At 37.0% G+C, this 20,000-nt stretch overlaps 1 protein-coding gene and 1 long non-coding RNA gene across 4 annotated transcripts in view; one reads left to right on the top strand and one right to left on the bottom strand.

Moving 5' to 3' along the window:
- Positions 1 to 13,897, top strand: part of LOC118764877 — an 18,058-nt gene extending 4,161 nt beyond the window's left edge. Inside the window, exon 3 of the long non-coding RNA XR_005000700.1 lies at positions 13,630 to 13,897. This is a non-coding gene — a long non-coding RNA (uncharacterized LOC118764877). The remainder of the gene's footprint in view (positions 1 to 13,629) is intronic.
- LOC115215821 (chitinase-3-like protein 1) overlaps positions 1 to 20,000 on the bottom strand; it is a 93,867-nt gene that overhangs the window by 45,314 nt on the left and 28,553 nt on the right. Inside the window, exon 1 of one of the 3 annotated variants that reach the window (XM_036506035.1) lies at positions 2,229 to 2,372. The exons of the other annotated variants lie outside the window; for them this stretch is intronic. The gene's annotated coding sequence lies outside the window, so the exon portion shown is untranslated. Of the gene's footprint in view, positions 1 to 2,228; positions 2,373 to 20,000 lie in introns of those variants that run through there. 3 annotated transcript variants of the gene reach the window in all.

The following is a 20,000-nucleotide window of genomic DNA, read 5'->3' as shown; positions in this document are numbered from 1 at the left end:
TACCATACATACATACTACATACATATACATTAATCATACATATATATACATACACACCACACACCACGTATAAGGAAAATAAGACAAGGTAGAAAATGCAAAAATAATTTTATCATGAAGAACATTTTAGTACCGGTTTCAGTCTTTGCGAATTTTTCAACTTAGAGTAAAGCATGAAAAGCAATTAAATTGTGGAAAAATTAAGTGAAATGCTTTTTTAAAAAATATTTCCATAATTTTCCAAACCAAGCGTCATTTTCCTTTTTGCTGTCTGTCTGTCTCTCTCTCTTTTTTACTTTTGTGAAGGCTTGGCAGTAGGTAATAGCAACACACACACACACACACACACATATATATATATTGGCCAGGTCGGACAATCTCAAGATTAATCAGCCGAAATTGCGAAGATGATCCGGTTCTTGACTGAAGATTGAAGGCTTCGAATGTCCCGTCCGTGTTTTTTGTATCGTCTTCTAAACGTTTCACGTTCTTGTCCCAGTTTGTATTTTTTAACATTTACACAACAACACACCACACACACACCACACACACACATTCTATACACATATATATATATATATATATATATATATATATATATGTTGAGAAAAAAAAGTCGTCAGTATTTTTATTTCCTCATTATTATTAACGATTTCGTGAGTTCTCGAACTTGTCAAATAAAATTTTGTGAATGTACAAACAGCTTGTTCGCTTATATAAAACAGATGGTTTTTTAGGGTGAGGTTCCAACAGAAGCAAAAAAGCAAAAAAAAGCAAAACAACCAATGTTCTCTTCTTCAAAAAAAAAACCCATCTGTTTTATTTAAATGAATAAGCTGTTTGTACATTCACAAAATTTTATTTGACAAGTTCGAGAAACGAACGAAAACGCTAATAGCAATGAAGAAATAAAAAGATTTTTTCCCAAAATTCTGACGACTTTCTTTCTCAGTATTCAATTTCTGTATCTCATACCTAACACTTTACACATACATACATACATACATACATACATACATACATACATACATAAATACATACATACATACATACATACATACATTACATACATACATACATACATACATACGTACGTGCGTATATATATATATATAGATAGAGAGAGAGAGAGAGAGAGAGAGAGAGGGAGAGAAAGAAATGTTAGAAAGATTTTTAAAAAGACGGAAACAAGGTCAAAAGGAAAAGATCGTATTAGGCTGAGGCTGAGGAAAATTGGAAAAAGTCTTTAATGTTTTGAGCATATGCTCTTCTTCGAAAAGGATTGAAAGAAGGAAAGAAAAGTCAGTAATGTATGTGTGCGTGTATGTATGTAAACACAAAGCTAAGGTTTTAGTTAACGTCATATGGTAATCCAAGAAAGGGACCGGCAACATTACACCTGAATTCCCCCTTCCCCGCCATACGGATGCACACATGTATATCATGATACGTACACTGTGCACATTCCTGATTTTTGTACATAATTCTATGTACTGTACATGCACCTTTGATGAGTTGTAGTGCACATGAACCCTATAAACAATAATTTCATTATTATTATTATAAAATCATGTGCGTCTTATAAGCTATCGAATACAATGTTATGTATATATATATATATATATATATATAATATATATATATATATATATATATATATATATATATATATATATATATATATCCTTCTTCCCTTCTTTCCTGAGCGTCCAATAATATTTGTTCCACATCCTTGCGTTGTTGTCTTTTTGTTTTTTCTTGTTTGGATTAACTTTATATATATATATATATGTGTGTGTGTGTGTGTGTGTGTGTGTGTGTGTACATGTATGTAAGTAGGTAGACAGAAAGATATACAGAAATATATGGATATATATATATATATATGGATAATATATATATTATATATTATATATATATGGATATATATATATGTATATATATATATAGGATATATATATATATATATATATAATTATATAATATATATAATATATATATATATGGATATATATATAATATATATATATATATACTATATATATATAATATAATATATATATATATATATGGATATATATATATTATATAATATATATATATATATATATATATATATATAATATATATATATATATATATGGATATATATATATGCTCGCATAAATGTATGCGCGCGTGAGTGTGCACGATCTATGGTAAATATCAAAGCTGTAAGGATACTTACGGTCCGTTCGGATTTGGCGTGTTGATGTTTATAGTAAAACAAGTGTTGGGACAAGCGTATGGGAATGATGAAGAAAGGAAGACTCCAAGCGATCACCAAGGTGTATAAATAAAAGCAGCAGCTTGCTTCTCGCAAGATATACTCATTCTTCTGTTTCTATACTCAACTATACAAACACCTTCCCCTCTCTTTCCCGCTCCCTCCCTTAACATAACATAACGAAATAAAATATTTAAACTTAGACATTAAGCTCCTCCCAACGCTTACCAAATTGGTGGTCTGTGTTTGTCCACTGTACATGTACTTATTTTATGCGGTTCATTTACTAATGAAGCCACAGTAGCGTTACATTTCCCCCCACCCCTGACATATTTACTTAATTATTTTCTTTACGAGTTAACGAGAGAGCCTCCGCTTGCTCGCTCGACCTTGCAGTCGACCGTCTTAAACATGGAAAAGACACGGCCGTAATGTAATCCTACGCAGCATACCTGAGAAATAATTGCCGTATGTGTGACAAATGAAGTTTCATCACGTTCCGCCTGAAGATGGATATATCTGCTAAAGCTTATGGTGATAATTCTTCAGGATATCCATAATCTTAAAATATCATAAATGATAGTTACTCTTTTACTTGTTTCAGTCATTCGAATGTGGCACTGCTGGAGCAGCGCCTTTAGTCGAGCAAATCGACCCCAGGACAAATTCTTTGTAAGCCTATTACTTATTCTATCGGTTTCTTTTGCCGAATCGCTAAGTTACGGGGACGTAAACACACCAGCATCAGTTGTCAGGCGATGTTGGGGGCGGACAAACACAGACACACAAACATATAAACACACACACACACACACACACACATATATACAACTGTCTTCTTTCAGTTTTGGTCTACCAAATCCACTCACAAGGCTTTGGTCGGCCCGAAGCTATAGTAGACACTTGCCCAAGGTGCCACGCAATGGGACTGAACCCGGAACCATGTGGTTCGTAAGCAAGCTACTTACCACACAGCCACTCCTACAAAAATATTATTTATTTATCTTTCGTATTTTATTTGCTTCAGTCATTGGACTGCGGCCATGCTGGGGCACTACTTTGAAAAGTTTAGTCGGACAAATCGATCCCAGTATCTTTTTCTTTTAAAAAAAAGTCTGGTACTTATTGTACTCATTCCATCGGTCCCTTTTGTTGAGTCACTAAGTTGAGAGGACTTAAACAAACCAACATCGGTCGTCAAACGGTTGTGGTGGACAAACATAAATTCAAAGATAAACACACACACATGCATATAATATATAATTCATTTTCGGAATAATGATTCTCGAAGCACATCGCACACAGCAAAAAATAATAATTTCAAATTTTGACACAAGGCCAGCAATTTCGGTGGATTGGGTAAGTCGATTACATCGACCCCAGTGCTCAACTGGTACTTATTTTAGTGACCCGGAAAGGATGAAAGACAAAGTGGATCTCGGCGGAATTTGAACTCAGAACGTAGCGGCAGACGAAATACCTATTTCTTTACTACCACAAGGGGCTAAAAACAGAGAGGACAAACAAGGACAGACAAACGGATTAAGTCGATTATATCGACCCCAGTGCATAACTGGTACTTATTTAATCGACCCCGAAAGGATGAAAGGCAAAGTCGACCTCAGCGGAATTTGAACTCAGAACGTAAAGACGGACGAAATGTCGCTTAGCATTTTGTCCGGCGTGCTAAAGATTCCGCCAGCTCGCCGCCATATTAACTGCAATAAATAATAACGCGTAAATATTGGGTGGAAAATCCTTATTGGAGAGGAAAAGGTCGAAGCCTTCGATTTTTTTTCAACCCAGTATTTACATGCCGTTCTTTCTAGCTGCATGTCATGCGCTTCGAGAACCAGTATTTCAAAAGCCAACGAATTATTTCACGTTTTCTCTCAAGTTCACAGATTCCTCATGACGTCAACAATGTGTGTGGGGGTGGATGTACGTGGCCTAATGGTTAGGGTGTTGAACTCATGGGAGTAAAATTGTGAGTTCCATTTCTGGACAGGGCGATGGGTTTTATTTTTGAGCAAGACACTTCATTTCACTTTGCTCCAGATTACTCAGGATGGAAAAATGAGTAATCTAGCAATAGACTGGCGTCCCTTCCGGGAGTGGGGAACATAGATGTCACAGAATCAGGAAAACCGGCTTTATGAACCTATGGCTCGGGAAGGACTTTTCATCCTTTGATATATATATATGTATATATATATATGTGCGTGTGTGTATGTATGTAGGGGCAGGAGTGGCTGTGTGGTAAGAAGCTTGCTTCCCATCCACATGGTTCTGGGTTCAGTCCCACTGCGTGGCACCTTGGGCAAGTGTCTTCTACTATAGCCTCAGGCCAACCAAAGCCTTGTGAGTGGATTTGGTAGATAGAAACTGAAATAAACCCGTCGTATATACATATGTGTGTGTGTGCGTGTGTGTGTGCGTGTGTGTGTGTGTGGTGTGTGTGTGTGTGGTGTGTGTGTGTGTGTGTTCCCACCACCACCATCGCTTGACAACCGATGTTGGTGTGTTTACGTCCCCGATAGAATAAGTACTAGGCTTTACAAAGAATAATTCCTGGGGTCGATTTCTTCGACTAAAGGCGGTACTCCAGCATGGCCGCAGTCAAATGACTGGAACAAGTAAAAGAATACAAGAAATATATATATATATATATATATACACATTAATATAAACAACTAGGCGAAATGTAATATAAAGGAAAAATTAATCGTCACCGAGTGTGACTAAGGTCGCCAAAAACATATATATATATATATATATATATATATATATATATATATATACATACATGTATGTATGTATGTATGTATGTATGTATGTATGTATATGTATATGTACTCGGCTACGACAATGATAACAGCAACACAGAGAATGCTTTTAACTTCTACCTTATTCGAACTTGGTTTTGTTTCTGTTTTTTTTTAATTTTTTTTTAAGATTGTATTTCTCTGTGTATGACGAGAAAAGGTTTGATATGAAAATGACATTTTAAAATAGGCTTTGCGAACAGAGTCAACTAATTTATCTTACAGTAATTAATTAAGAGACTTGGTTGTGTGGTAAGAAGTTTGCTTCCCAACCACATTGTTCTAAGTTCAGTCCCACAGTGACGCCGTGGGTAAATGTCTTCTACTATAGTCCCGGCCGACCAAGGTCTTGTAAAATAGAGTTGGTAGACAGAAACTGAAAGAAGCCCGCCGTATATGCATGTATATATTTGTGTTTGTGTTTGTACCCCGCTACCGCTTAACACGTGGTGTTAGCATGTTTATGACCCTATGACATAGCGGTTGGATAAAAAGAAACCAATAGAATAAATACTAGACTTAGAAAAAAGTAATCTAAGTACTGGGGTCGATTTGTTTGACTAAAACTTTTCCGGGCGATGCTCCAGCATGGCCATATTCTAATGACTGAAACACGTATAAAATAAAGAAAAAAACGAAAAGAAACGGGTCATTAAGAACTAGTAACACCACCAGAAACAACATCATCAAAAGGGACCATTGGAAGCACTCCATCGGTTACGACGACGAGGGTTCCGGTTGATTCGATCAACGGAACAGCCTGCTCGTGAAATTAGTAGTTCTCGGGGATATACAGCGTGACACAGAGAGTGACAAGGCCGGCCCTTTGAAATACAGGTACAACAGAAACTAAGAGTGAGAGAAAGTTGTGGTGAAAGAGTATAGCAGGGATCACCACCATCCCTGCCGGAGCCTCGTGGTGCATTAGGTGTTTTTCGCTCAATAAATACTCACAACACCCAGTCTGGGAATCGAAACCGCGATCCTACGACCGCGAGTCCGCTGCCCTAACCACTGGGCCATTGCGCCTCCACAAAAGAGACCATTAGATGTATTTCTATTATAGTGGCAACTGAACAATTAATAGCTTTCGCACACTAATGGCTGCTTCATCTTGTGTGTAATTGGTTATCGAGTAGATCTAATAAAAGGCATTCCAAATCTGATGTCAACAGGCATCTCCTGCGTTACGGGCCTTTGAAAAAGTTACCGTAATGTGAAACTTAGTTTCCATTAACTTCCATGGGAAGTGTGTTTTGCGTTATGGAATTCACGTTACAACAAGATTTTTCAGGAATTCAGCGCTTCCATAACACGGGAAATCCCTGTACCCCGTTTTCTTCCTTTTTTTTTTCCTAGTTAGAAACGTTGGCTAATTATATATATAGTGTGTAGTATGTTCTTTTGTAATCTAGGCACAAGGCCCAAAATTTTAGGGGAGGGAGCCAGTCGATTAGATCGACCGCAGTGCGTAACTGGTACTTAAATCATTATTATTATAATTTTCATCACCATAATCATCATCATCGTTATCATTATCATTATCGTCACTATTATTATTATTATTATTATTATTATTATTATTATTATATTATTATTATTGAGTTCAAATGCTGCCAAAGTCGACTTTGCCTTTCATCCTTTTGGAGTCGATGAAATAAATATCAGTTAAGCACTGGGTTCGATGTAATCAACTAGCCACCCGACCCCACGAAAAATTTCAGGCTTTTTTCCTATTATAGATAAGGTTGTTATTGACTACTGACCAGTTCAAACGTGTTTTGAAATCGCCCTTCAAAGCGCTGGATTTTATCAAGTACAACTTCCTACTATATATTTAAAAAATTTGTTTTTATACAGGAGTGTTCGGAAAATATGGAACGCTTTCCATAGAGAATCTGGATGAAAAAAAAAATCTAAATAATTTTTGTCATGTTTGTCGACATAAATTTACAAAAAATGGCTACGCAAAATAGAAGTAACACCCTTACAATGATAAATGATAACTGCACGCAGACGAAGAGCGAAGAGTGATCGAAAAATTATATTATACTGCAAGAACCACACGTTTTATTAAGAAAAATTAATCACATTTTTTTAGTCATTGGCTCATGGTATCAGCCGAAAATATAAGGAAACAGATAATGTGTCGTATAACCAGTTAGAAATGATGTTTCTTGGGGCTAATAAACAGTAACACCGTCCCTTGTAGGACAGCCATATTATGTTGGTAATTAAATTTTACTTTAAAGAAATGTTACTGTACGCTTCTCAACGCTCTCGTTTCTGGATTATATTTTAGTATTTATTAATCCATTTTTTCAAAATTAGGTGACTTTATCAGTATCAGTTCGTAAGGTATGTCTCTGAGAAAGGTGAGAATTTTGTTTGCTTGAGATTTTTTGTCCAAATTAGGTGAAAAAGAAACATTGTTAGACACTTCTTTCTTTTTTTCAGTAAGCTGACAGTCAAAACAAAACGCCCCCTCAGACATAAACCTTGACAGCTGCACAAAAAGAAACACACACACACACAAAATCGAGCAAAAATATGGTAAAACGAACAAAAACAATTATTATTCCTGTGAAATCTTTTTATAAACGAATGAAAGCAAGTTTGACGACATGCATACCAATAACAATAACAGAAATAATAACAACTGCTTCCACTACAATAACGAGGGCGACGACACGCAGCTTTGCAACTGTTGCCACAATAAAGAAATTTTAAATATGAACAAGAGTCATTTAAAGAAGCAAATTTAGTCGGGGGTGTGTGCTATGGGGGGACTCTGTCTCTATGGCTGAGGAATTTACCCAAAACTAAGCAAGGAGAAAGTTGACCTGTATTGTCTTTTGAAAAGATGGATGTTTTGTATGCCCTCGTCTTAGAGGGATGTCCTGGCAGCGAAATTTTTTCCCCACGAGAGTTCCGGACCCCAGTAATGAACTCATTTGCATACAGCCAATCAGAGCTCACCTTGACCATGTTGTGAAGTTAACAAACACACTTTACCAAGTAAATTCAAGATGAAGAATGGGGTTGTAAATCGACCGATCGCCAAGTTATGCCTGATTTTAGAAGGAGACATATAATTAGCTAGATTTGCATCTATATCTATTATCAGATTTTGTTAGGACGACATATGGTAAAGATGTGGATGGGAAAAATGTAGGTAGAGGGTGATGTGCTAGCAACCCTATCCCCTTACTGTTTTAGAAAGTAAACAACCACACAAATAACTACGCAGAGGCAGCCATGGTTGAAACAAGAACAAGATCAAGAAGCATTATTAAAAGAGAAAAGAGGCATGGTCATTTCTTATCCAAGTGACCTTTTCTTATCGCCCATCACTTGTTATGCGCTCGTGAATTAGTTTGATAGTTGAGCTCTGAATGGCTGTATGCAAATGAGTTCATAACTGGGGTCCGGAATTCTCGTGGGGAAAAAAAAAACATTTCGCGTCCTGGCCAGTGGTATGGAACTGACAGCTTGATGAATGAGACATTAGTGTCTGCTTGCTTTTCGGGAGCAAAAGCAAGGCATAATGACAGGCAGGGATAATGAAACACTCCCGTCGATAGGTTTGTATAGAAGTTCATGCGGCAACGCAACATATGGCAGACAGTCAGGAACATTCGTAGTAACTCCTGGTCTTCTTTGTTGTACAATAAGGAAGGTGGAAAATGCGAAGATGGAAACGAACAATAACTATCTGTTGGTCCGCATGGATTTGCAAGATATTATGACGTCTCAAGGCATTATGGCCAATTTAAAATTATTTCCAGTTCTGTAGCTAATGTTACGAGATATTATGACGCTTCAAGGCCAATTCAAAATTATTTCCAGTTCTGTAGCTAATGTTACGAGATATTATGACGCTTCAATGCCAATTTAAAATTATTTCCAGTTCTGTAGCTAATGTTACGAGTGATCCAACTTTTACTCTTTTCTAAATTTGAATCACTTCATTAATATCTTTAGAAAATACATGAACGTCATATATTTGCACAGTTTGATGCAAGAAATATGGAGCCTTGTGTTTACATATTAAATGAATATTATGCTACAGCAATTAGAACACACCGATGAAAAACATCTATTTAGAAAAAGCTTGTAGCGGCACAAACAGCCAACGCCATATCGGGTGAGATCTCGCGGCAGCCATTGCCATCTCCGAGACTGGAGCGAGACCTCACCTGCATCCATTTGCCATGCGCGAGATCACAACGAAGCTCGCGATGGAAACGATGTAGACGGAAAACCGATTCAGTCCTGTCTCTTCTTCTTCGGCGCCATTACACAGCGGCACTGACTGAACACCAACACTGGCTGAGCTTTCTGCCTGTCTTATCTCCGGTGGCTATGCGCCCACGCTATCGGAGCTTACGATGGTAGCTGAGAGCAGCACACTTCACCTTTCCTGCAAAATAAACCAATTGTAAATAGCAGTTGTTCTTGAAGTCTTTTCTCTTCGCCTGCCGAAAGCCTGAACTACATAAAGAACAAGAAAAAGATGATGGAAGAAGATGATATTCCTCCGATATTATAAACCTTGCCTTCCATTATTAAAAGTTATTAAGGAAAAACCTATGAAGATAGGATATTCTATCAAAAACAGCTGTGAAGAATAATTAAATAGAAATTAAAATAAAGATTGTGGAGGGCCTAATTGATTTACCGTACTCAGTTTTGGATTCGGAATCCACTGAGGTAAACAGACATTTTACGGAGCAACAAAGAATGACAAGAGTTGCTAAAACACGGCATTTGTTCCGACTTTCTGCACTTTGAGTTCAAATACTGGCGAGATCAATTTTGCTTTCATCTTTGCAGGGTCAATGATACTTTTTTTTTAATAATCCGAAGTAATGGATTGGCGGATCTGAAAGAACGTTGGACTAGATGCCTCGCGGTCTTTGTTTCGGCAGTTTACTCTTTTACTTTTTTACTCTTTTACTTGTTTCAGTCATTTGACTGTGGTCATGCTGGAGCACCGCCTTTAGTAGAGCAAATCGACCCCAGGACTTATTCGTTGTAAGCCCAGTACTTATTTTATTGGTCTCTTTTGCCGAACCGCTAGGTTACGAGGACGTAAACACACCAGCATCGGTTGTCAAGCGATGTTGGAGGGACAAACACAGACACACAAACATACACACACACACACACACACACACACACACATATATATATATATATACATATATACGACAGGCTTCTTTCAGTTTCCGTCTACCAAATCCACTCACAAGGCTTTGGTAGGCCCGAGGCAATAGTAGAAGACACTTGCCCAAGGTGCCACCACTCCTACGCCTACTTTGGGGATAGACTTAACTCGTCGTCCACAAACCAAGTACCAGTTGCTCACTGATGTCAAAGTAATCGACTAGCCCCTCCCCCAGAATTTCAAGCCGTGTGCCCATTGTAGAAAGGATTATTAGCTCCTCCTTAACAAAGGCGCAGGTATCGTTTACACTCGTGTTTGTTAGTCTGTGGACAAGATATCTCAAGAACCGCTGGATGGATTCGGATGAAACTTCCAGGGATGTTTGGCCTTGTGACTGGCACGAACTGATTAGATTTTGCAACCGATCCGGTACCAGGACAAGGATTCTGGATTATTTTTCCTGTTTTTTTTTACTTAATTTTTGAGAGCGGTGGGGTTCATTTTTAGTATTCTCGTTTGTGAGAGCCGCCGAGTTTATTTCAGGTATTCTCATTTAAAAAATTGTCACTGGCTAATCGTTGAGAGGACGTTGGAGTTCCCTGGGCGGGGTTTGCGCTCTCTGAGCGTTCTTCTTCTTCTTCTTCTTCTTCTTCTTCTTCTTCTTCTTCTTCTTCTTCTTCTTCTTCTTCTTCTTCTTATCATTATTATTATTATTATTATTATTATTATTATTATTATTAATGCGACGAACTGGCAGAATCGTTAGCACGCTGGACAAAATGCTTAGCGGCATTTCACCTGTCTGCACATTTGAGTTCAAATGCCGCTGAGGTCAGCTTTACCTTTCATCCTTTCAGGGTCGATAAAATAAGTACCAGTTGAATACAGGGGTAGATGTAATCCGCTACCCCCCCCACTCAAATTTCAGGTCTTGTGTCTGTAGTAAAAAGGATTATTATTATTATTATTATTATTATATTATTATTAATTATTATTATTATTATTAAACCACTGGGGGTGATGTAATTGACTAGTTTCCAAATTCAATTCTGTTACAAGCTTCCAGTTTGAGTATGCCTTCCTCATTCCCTCTCACTAGCCTCGGAGGCCCTATGACGAATCGTGGGCGCTGCCCTTCCCTTTTGATAAAACAAAAAACAAATCTAATTAAAAGCCAACACGTGCCTTTTGCGACGTTCACTTTGTTACAAGCATTCCGGACGGGTCTCTAGTTTCAGGGTACATTTTTTTTACCTTCAACCGTTCTCGAAGACCATGAATAAGAGTATTGCTCTTGCCCCTGACTAAGCGATAAAAAAACATAGCTCTCAATAAGTTACTCCTTTTTTTTTTTCTTTAACAAAAAGGAGGACAGAAAAAAGAAACAGCGCCTGTAACGCACATAAATACTTGTAGATTGGGGAGATTGACGCGAGCTGGCAGAATCGTTAGCACGCCGGGCGAAATGCTTAGAGGTATTTCGTCTGCCGTTACGTTCTGAGTTCAAATTCCGCCGAGGTCGACTTTGCCTTTCATCCTTTCGGGGTCGATTAAATAAGTACCAGTTACGCACTGGGGTTGATATAATCGACTTAATCCGCTTGTCTGTCCTTGTTTGTCCTCTCTGTGTTTAGCCCCTTGTGGGTAGTAAAGAAATAGGTTTGTTATTTATCTCGAAGTTCTGGGAGTTGACAACCGTAAGAAAAGCGTAGACGAGAAGGAAATTCCTTGGGATTGACATTCTGCAGAGAATGGGTTAGGAACAAATATGGCTGAAGAGACGGAACAGTGTGGCTGAAGGGAAGAAAGAGATGAGTGTCGGATTGGTTTTAGCGGCAATGTTACATAACCAGCTAGCTTGGTTTAGGCAGAGACGGTTGAAATTACAGTAGAAAAGGCAAAGCGAATAGACAACAAATGTACTAGAGTAAGCTTGAAATGTATCAGTGAATGACTCCGCGCCAGTCGATGATTGCACGATGTATCTTTGTTACGATATCAATGTAAGGCAACGAGCAATAATTATCAGCTTTTGTGAGGCCTAGTATTTGGAGCGAGACTGAAGGATAACAAATATATTATGATGAAATAATAATAATAATAATAATAATAATAATAATAATAATAATATAATAATAATAATAACAACAATAATAACAATAGTAATAATAACAACAACAACAACAACAACAACAACAACACCACCACCACCAACAACAACAACAATAATAATAATATATGACGTCATAAAGAAAGTTTATAAACAGCTGAATTCATAACTGCGAAAGGTCATCTCGAAAGTTATTTTAATAATGTATCTAAAAGATATTTTTAGTTAGTTAAGAATAATTCAAGGAGTGTGTATGTGTGTGTGTGTGCGTGTGCGTGCATGCGTAAAAAGAGCTTTCCAAATTCAACTAATGTGATATTTTAAGATACACGTATAAATCAAAGACCAAGACCGTATCAACAAACTGACTTCATATACAGACTTATTAATTGGTGTTCAACATAGCCAAAACACTGAGCGATGCATAATAGATCTCCTCGAGTGTCGTTGATTAGCTTAAGCTTTTGGTACTTCATTCAGCATCGAAGTTCTTATTTCTTTATTGCCCACAAGGGGCTAAACACTGAGGGGGACAAACAAGGACAGACAAAGGGATTAAGTCGATTACATCGACCCCCCCAGTGCGTAACTGGTACTTAATTTATCGAGCCCGAAAGGATGAAAGGCAAAGTCGACCTCGGCGGAATTTGAACTCAGAACATAACGGCAGATGAAATATACGGCTACGCATTTCGCCCGGCGTGCTAACGTTTCTGCCAGCTCGCCGCCTTATCAGCGTTGAAGTTCTAGCCCCATCTCTTGTCCCTAACAAAATGTAAATAAGCTACACTTAATTTCTGAACATATGTTTGGGGAAGATTTGTATGCTAATCTAAACACGTCGAGCAAGCTTTAGAGATGCTCTTGCAGGTTTTATAAAATTCTTATTTTCATATCTAATGTATAAACAGGTACATCTTTTAGAACATCGTCATTGTATAAGATTTTGCTGGCAAATTTTTAAATCAACATGAACATTTACTTGAAAGAAAATTACCGGGGAACTTTCATCTAATTCTTCCAAATCTTTCTCTTAAAACTGTATTGAAACCATTTGTGGGGAATTGTGATTTTCATCATAGCAATTGATCGCACACCACAAGGTTTAACGGAACCTACTGAAGCAAGCCAGCACACTCGCAGCATTACCACGGGCGATGGCGAGCTAAGGCGTTGGGAAAGCCAAGCGCCCTCACCGGCGTCACATGACACCTCGGTGAAGCGAGCTGCCAAAATTGATAAGGACTTTACGGTTAGTAGTGACCCAGTCCTCCGAACGTCTCAAACGCCACAGGTTGGAAGAGATAGTTCACTGTCAGGTCCCGATACTTCAGGGTTTTCTTCCGTTCGGCTACGGAAGCAGTGACCCTCCCATTAACTGCAGCATCTAGGATGTGGGAGGGAGCAAAGGAGTGGCAGACTGTGGTGTCTCAAATGAGGCACCTACCTCTAAACCAGGGACAGAGGGTAAGACCATCTGGTCTCTTTCCATCACTTCTGGATAACCCCGACGACTCCAGAACTGAGGAGCTATTAATCCGAGCCAAGGATTAAATTTACACTACAAGATCTCAGAAAACTTGAAAGCATATGCTTAACAATTATTTTGAAGTCTCTGTGGATTGCAAACTGTAGCTTGGGCCCTAATTTCATAGTTATATGGAATACAAATGGAAATAACATCGCATTCTTTTACTCTTTTACTTGTTTCAATTATTAGACTGCGGCCATGCCGGGGCACCGTCTTGAATTTTCTTTTCTATTTCAGTAGAATGAAAGTACTTATTTTTTAAACCTGATACTTATTCTATCGGTCACTTTTGTCGAACCACTAAGTTACGGGGACGCAAACACACCAACATCCGTTGTCAAGCAGTGGTGAGGGGACAAATACAGACAAAAAGACACATATACACACATGTATATGTATATATATATAATATATATATATCTATATATATATATATATATATATATATATATATATAATATATATATATATATATATATAAATATATTGCGGCGGACTACTTCCAATTTCCGTCTACCAAATCCACTCTCAACACTTTAGAAGAGGACATTCGCCCAAGGTGTCACGCAGTGGGAGTGAACCCAGAACCAGGTGGTTGGGAAGCAAGTTTCTTACCAGACAGTCACGCATTTATTTTACGCGAAATGTTTAATTAGTTATAATATACGTAATTATATTCTACATTCCTTAATTTCCTGTTTCAGTAACAATGTCATTATGTATGAAAACCACGAGGATTAATTTTCGTAAGTACACCCGCACGATTTTCATCAAGAAAATAAAAACACGGATTTTTTGTGTGGAATCAAGTACCTTGACCTCCTTAATGTGCTGCAAACTCCTTATTTTAGTTCGGAAAAGGGGGGGGGACCCCTCCCCATCCCAGAATCATTGGAAATTTTTTTTTTTTCTTAGTGAAAATCGTGCGGGATTTTTACCCCTACAAGTACTGATATAGGTAACTAAAGAGTTGAAAGAAATTGCTGAAAAGGCGCCAATTTTGAAAAATGTGCTCGCGGGGAACAGTCGCTGCCTTTGCTCTCGTGTTAGCAATGCCACTGGTCAGCAATACAATTATAATACCCAACTAATGCCACGACGAAATTTGTATGCGCCGACACAACAAATACACCGAGCCGAACTCTCACATATAAAAGCTACGTACACAATATATTCCCACATTCACACAACCACAAAATAGTGTAAATACCGCGAAGTTTACTCGCTGACAAATCCACACAAAAGAAACGCGTACACTGAGACACACAATCTACAAACACACACACGTATATATAAAACATTACTATATATAACAATACTTAAATATACACACGTATCCCTACCCGTTCCCTTCAAACCCACATCCACAACCAAAACAAACAAGCTTTCTACATTTCCTATTCAGTTTCCATCCCATTCCATTAATACATACAAAAAAAAATATCCTTCAAAAGTACACATACGTATTAACACGATACGCGCGCATACTTGCACACATTCGCATTAACACCCAAAATATTCTTGTCACACAAACCTTTGTCTAAATAATTACATACACTCACACACAAATATATTCACAACAAAAGCTACCAGTTTCCTCCCAGAGAAAATATAAAACACACACACACATGTACAAATCCTTATCCACTAGCGTAGCTAGAGTGTGTGCCGCCGCGGGGCCCCTCAAAAGTACATATTGCCTACAGCAGACCTAAAAGTGGTCCTGCCCTAATAAAAGTGCTGCCCAGGGCGGACCACCCCCGTTTATCTACGCTAGTGTCCCTATCTGCTCAATCCTTCACACAATACAAAAACTGCGCATCCTCTCTTCATTTTCGTTTCCTCGACGTAGCGGTGCGGCAAAAAAAAGCAACGCTTATGCCAATGGCGGATGTAGGGGTGTTGCCCTAGTTGCCAGGGCAACACCCTTTCTAGCCCAGCCGACACCAAAAGGATCGGGACCACGGTTTATTTCCAGCAGTTTCACAGCATTACTGTTTCATATGCATATGATCTGCTACAACAAAGTTAGAATGCATAAAAATGTGTCCATTTGTTACGAATTGCGATTCACATCTTATATAGTATTTTTTGGACACTTTTGAGCACACAATATTTTAATCATTTAGAAATATCCTTAAGTGAATGTGATTTCAAAAATGTAAGTTGTTTGTACAGTAAGAATTTATATTTTAGCTTTCTTTAAACAATATTTTTATGTTTTTTAACAATTATTTTCAAGTGAATACCTTTACAAAAAATTTCTTTTGGCATATTTAAAAAACATTTTAAAGTAAAAGTGACTTTAAAATACGGTAAATATTTCGTAAAAGACCAGTTCGTAACCTCTGTGTGAAATAATTTTTTTCCATAGTTTTTTTTTCGAATGCATTCAACGTATCGCACCTCCAAAGATTTGTTTACTATTTCTCGCACGCCCTGCTAACACGTACTTGCTATTTGCGATAAAGGATCCGAAATACCTGTTACGTGGTAGCAGGGCGTGCAAGAAATAGCAGCCAAATCTTACCTTTTCTGGGGAAAGAAGCCGTTTAAGCGCGATTTCGATATGACATTCGTTGAAAGCATGCGAAATAACCTGGAAAAGACAAAAAGATCATGAAACAAAACTCTGTTCCTGGGAATCTCAGACTTTCCTGGTGACCAAACGGGTCACGGGTAGTCTAATAAAGCCATTGTATTTCTCTGCGGACAGAAGCTGACGGAGACGGCCTCTGAAGAAGACTCAAAATATAAATCATTCTTATTTTGGCATTTTTGAAGTGTGGAGAAATCAGTTACATCGACCTCTGTACTTAGTTGTTACTTATTTTATCGACTTAGAAAGGATGAAAAGCAAAGTCAACCCCAGCAGAACTGGAATTCAGAACGTAAAGGTAGACGAAATGCCGCAAAGCATTTTTTTTCCGGCGTGCTAACGGTTCCGCCAGCTCGCCGCTTCAATGCTCCGAATAAAATCGAAACAAGTGTCAGGTTGTTCGCTTCTTTTGTCTTCTCTATACGAAAAACAAAAACTAAAAAGACAAAAGAAAGAAAAAACCAGAAACTAAAATAGATAATCCAAACATGGACAAAGAGAAAACACAACAACGCGAGGACGTGGAACAAGTATAGTGTTAATGGACGCTCAGTAAAGGAAAGAAAGAAGGAGGATTAAACGTTTCGAGCGGAGCTCTTCGTCAGAAATATAGAAAAAAGGAAAAGCCCGAGGAAAGGAAGACGGAGAAAGAAAATCGCCAACGATACACACGCGGGCACGTGATTATATGTATCGTTGTATCAGTTCACACATTTCAGGCAGCTGGGGTTAAATGTATTGTTTCAGTGGAGATCTATAACCTCAGCTGCTTGGAATACACTTATATGTGGTGTGGTGTGTGCGTATGTATGTATATATATTATATATATAATATATATATATATATATATAATATTATATATATTATATGCATATATGTGCGTGTATATATATGTATACATATATATGTATATATATAGATGTATATATATATATGTATATATATATATGTGTGTGTGTGTTGTGTGTGTGTGTAATAACCAGAAATGGGAAGTTTTCTCCTGATGAAAAGGTCCTGCCGTTGGATTTTCTTAATGGATTGTACATAAACGATGTAAAGCAGCATCCTTTGAAACGATCGTAGAGATGGGCTTGAATGAACTCTGTTCTGGTTTCCTTACACTTTATTTTTGTATATTTATACCCTTGTATTTTTATATATTTATATTTATATTATTTAGAGCTCCATTGCCTAAAATTTTAGCCGCCTTTATTATGCATGAATTTATTCCATGTAGTTTTCCTCATTCGACTTCACTCGTATTACCCTTTTAGCTTTTATCACGTTTTATTGGTGTATGCGTGTGTATTTCATACTATTGGGTTTTACCATTGGGTACCCTATTATTTTAATATATATCTATATTCGATTTTTGGTCGTTTTGGGAATGATATAAGGTTGTTTTGATTAATTGGAGTGTTTATTCATTATACCTTTCAATTTATCTCACCTTTCTCCTCGGTGTCACATGAGCACTTCCAGCTGCAGTCCCATCTTTATTTTTGTTCTTAAGTTTAACGAAATTGGCTTTTTGGTTTCACGAAGTTATCAATTTCCTCTTACTATATATAATATATATTAATATATATATATATATATATATATATATATATAGTATATATATATACCTATATATATACATATATATAATATACATATATATATATACATACATATATATATATATACATATATATATATATAGCATACCTAATATATATACATACATATATATATATATACATATATATATATATACATATATATATATATATATATATATATATATAAATACATACATACATATATATACATACATACATACATACATACATATATTATATACATACACACACATTCCTGAGCGCCATACTAATACAATTGTTTGTTGTATTCCACCACTGCCTTCGTCTTTTGTTTTTCCGTAAACCTGCCTTCGTCTTTTTGTCTATTTTCATAAAGCTTCCCGTTATATATATATATATATAAATATATATAGATATTATATATATATATATATATATATATATATATATATAGTATATGTATATATATATATGTATATATATATGCATACATACATACATACATACATAGATTGAAGTTCCTTCACCTGTTTCAGTCTTTTGTTCTTTCTTTTGTTGCACAACTTCGAACCGGTGTGTGTGTGTGTGTGTGTGTGTGTGTGTGTGTGTGTGTGTGTGTGTGTGTGTCTGTGTGTGTGTGTCTATGTGTGTGTGTGTGTGTGTGTGTGTGTGTGTGTGTGTGTGTGTATGTGCTGATTTATATAGATAAGTTCCCTACAATTGTTAGAAGTCTTTCAATGACTCACCATTTTCTCACCTCTGAGAAAACATTGAGCTATTGAAACTCTTGAATAACTTGTATAAACTATTTATATTAAGTTAAAGAAGTCATTTTTTGTTTATTCTCAAACGCAGGATAATGCTAATAATATAGCATGAATAGGATAAACTACCCCTATTTTGCAGAAAAAAGTGTTGACGGCCAGCCATAAACTATCATACATTCTAACCTTACACTTAGACTTTTTGAGTTCTTTTCTGAAATAAATGCGCGAACGAAATTTACCTAGGGTGTGTAAATCTAAATTCCTTTACAAACAATGTCGATTTTTCTTTTATCTTACTATCAAAATAAACACAGGTATAATAATATTAATTATTATTATATTTGTACATGAGGTGACGAAACTTGAAATCGCATTAGGTCAGTAAGGAGAAATAGGCCACAACATCAAGCGACTAGGCCTGAATTTTAACCAGTGGTATTTTGGCTGTAATCCAACGATCGATAGAATTTTCCATGCTTTTCCGCCAAAACATGGCTATAAAAAGAGAAGCGTGGACAGCCATTACAGAGGTTTCAGGATTTTCTTAGAAGACAGGTTTGTTGGTCGCTGCTTGACTCGGGATTAAAGGAATCGTTTGTTTACAACGAATATCGAATTTTCACGCCTGTTGCTGCACGAATTTTGTTATCTAATTCTTAGCCAAATACAACATACAAGACTCGCTACCGGTAATCAGTCATACAGCCTGTTGCAAGTAACTTTGTAATCATTGTAGTATATAAATAGTCTTATCAAAAACCTAAAATGGATTTGGTTTTATACGGGGAAACAGCACGCAGCCTAATTCAGCCCTACAAATTATTCAACGTCCAGTCAAAGCACAATTTCGACGTTCGTTTCACCATGTTTGTATGGTTGGGTTGGTCCTATTTACCACTACATTTCGTTAATCACTGCGGCCTCATGTTACCTCCTCTATAAGGCTCAGTATCTTGAGATCAGTCTTCACCACTATTCTCGTGTCTTTCACAGTCTCTTCTTCAGGTTCCATCCACTTTAAATGCCCTACACTTTTTAAATACAGTTGTTATCCTCCCTTACTCTTCATATACCCATATTAGCGCAGCCTTTTCTCTTGAATACTACAACTGATTCCTGTCACACACAACCTTTCTCTCAGCTG

The sequence above is a fragment of the Octopus sinensis genome, linkage group LG9 (genome assembly GCF_006345805.1).
Source record: "Octopus sinensis linkage group LG9, ASM634580v1, whole genome shotgun sequence".
NCBI lineage: Eukaryota > Metazoa > Mollusca > Cephalopoda > Octopoda > Octopodidae > Octopus > Octopus sinensis.
This window is presented reverse-complemented; position numbering and strand designations above follow the sequence as displayed.